General features: G+C 42.9%; 1 pseudogene; it reads left to right on the top strand.

The window, feature by feature from the left end:
- Window positions 1-394: 394 nt before the first annotated feature.
- On the top strand, window positions 395-511 carry LOC146039491 (5S ribosomal RNA; annotated as a pseudogene).
- The last annotated feature ends 1,939 nt before the right edge of the window (window positions 512-2,450 follow it).

Here is a 2,450-nt window from a genome sequence, read left to right as displayed (position 1 = left end):
TGTTGTCGATAAAAGCACATGATATACCTTATCGTGTATGGTGCTGCTAATGATTTTGTGACCATTGCGCACATATCCACTGATCATAAAGACCCTACTCGCCCCTGCATGTAGTACGGTGCACAGTATTCTCCATTACTGGTACAGTAACTACAAACCAGAAAATTCTAGCAGTGGGCACATATATATATATATATATATATATATATATATATATATATATATATACTCAGTTTATCTGTGCATTATTCTTTCCTCTCCTGCCTATTTCCACCCTGATCACCATCTATCACCTGGACTCGCTCACTCTCTCATTTACCTGGGTGACACCAGGTGAAAAGCAGAAGTGACATCTTGCTCCTAGTAACATTTTGAGGCTCTCTCATCTGTTGATATATACTGCCATACATCGCTGTGCCGCCTGATCCCATCCGAACTCAGCAGCTAAGCAGTGACTGGCTGGATCAGTACCTCTTGGGAGACCACCAGGGAATATCCAGTGCAGTATTAACATCCAGACAGCAGAAGTAGAGAATGCACACGAAGAGCATTCCCCCTTTTTCATCTATAAACTCTGCTTTACTAAAACAACCTAACCTGTGACCTATACAATCATATATGGGATAATATATTGTGTGTTATCAATTGAGGGTCCGTAGCAAGATTCAATCAAAATAATCAATCTTTATTGGTACATTGGTTATGCATGTTATTATTCTGTCTTGCTTATAAATTGTTCTGTGGCTGGTAAATTCCCTGCAAATCATTTTCGCCTACCAGACGGACGTTGTGTAACAACCCTTTAGAACATTGGCCCTTATTCTGATCGGTGCGGCCCGATCAGAAATATGCGGTGATGTCCGTCTTGGCGAATCCCCGCCTTCCGTACGGATCGCCACCTCCGTCCGTATGCGGATATGTGGCGGTCCGCATGAATGTGGACGGGGATACGCCTCCTCCATGGTGGGAGCAGCCCCTGCATTCGATGGTCGCCGAACATCGAATGCAGGGCCGCACGCTCCACCAGGTCCCGCAACACAAGACCACACGGACACTTGTCCGTGTGAAATCTTGTATGGGGGCGGGCAGCTGACATCCGGCGATGTCAGATGCCCGCCCCATACCCACGCGTCACGGCCTCATTACCATGCATACGCCCCGCGTTTGCATGGGAACGCCCATGAAACGCGGGGCGTATGCATAGGGTAATGAGGATAAGTAGCCCCTCACGCCCCTCTACGCCCCCTGTGCGGCGTATAAAGAATCCATGCGGCGAAATCGCCTGCACATGCGCAGAGTGACCTCTGCACATGCGCAGACGATAAACATCGGCGGGCCGTACGCAAGCGGGAATATCCGCACCGATCATAATAAGGGCCATTGTTCTGTATTTATTATAATCAATTATTACACCTTAAACTTGATACGTTATCTCGCTTGCAATTCTGCATATAAATTTGTCTTTTGTATTAAAATTGACGTGTGCATGTATGTATTTTAAGTATTAATAAATAAAGGTTAGATTTTACTTCACCCATTTTCTCACATTTCTTTCACCTATTTATTACTTAAAGTGTGCCCCAAAAACCCGTTTTGTTCTCCCTGCGTCTTTCTTTAGACACTTATCCTAATTCAGTCACTTCGCTGAACTCTCTTTGGGAGCACCGCCAACCTAGTACCCTATACGAATTTTCTAATAATAGGTTTAATGTTGGTTCTTACTAATTCTTTGTCTATACTTTTCTCTGAATGAAATTTGCCTGTGACACTTCTCCCTGTTATCAACGAGTAGACAATGATCCCAGTTGCACTGTACTTAATTGTGGGTGTGCTCCCTTTGTTGTCTGGTTATTTGGCTGTACCACCCTGATGGGGGCAGCATCATTCTTTCCACTAATATATATATTTAATAAAAAAAAAATTGCTAGCAGTATTTTCTGACAAATGTACTGTATGTCTCTGTTTACTTTAGCGAGAGATAAAGTGGGCAGCCAATCGGCTCTCAACACGCCATAAATATTATTATTTCAAACTAAAAACGGAGACCCTTTTTTTTGTGCAAAGGAAATGTTTTCCTGCACCCTAGCATTGATATTGGTATACTGTACATTTCATTTTTATAATATTCCCAGGTCTCACTAGAGTGAAATGTGTCTTCTTCCAATCTGCAACCTTGAAAGCAAGTTACTGTCTTAATGAATTATTTACTTGTTTAATATTGCAGCAGTAATATGTGATTTCATGAACTCTCAACGAGCTGCAGCTTCCATTCATTGCAGAAGGTATCTTATCCGGCTATTTATGTGACAGATGTACTGCGCACAGCTACTCTGTTACTACCCAGTCATTACGAAGAGCTGGCATGTTACTACTGTATGTATTACATGGAATGGTGCCGTTACACATACAGGAGTCTTGTCAGAATGTGATCTCGTCTGGTGTCATTGGAT

The sequence above is a fragment of the Crinia signifera genome, chromosome 1, assembly GCF_055691185.1.
Source record: "Crinia signifera chromosome 1, ASM5569118v1, whole genome shotgun sequence".
Lineage (NCBI taxonomy): Eukaryota > Metazoa > Chordata > Amphibia > Anura > Myobatrachidae > Crinia > Crinia signifera.
The sequence above is the reverse complement of the archived record's forward strand: the minus strand, read 5'-3'. Positions and strand labels throughout refer to the sequence as shown.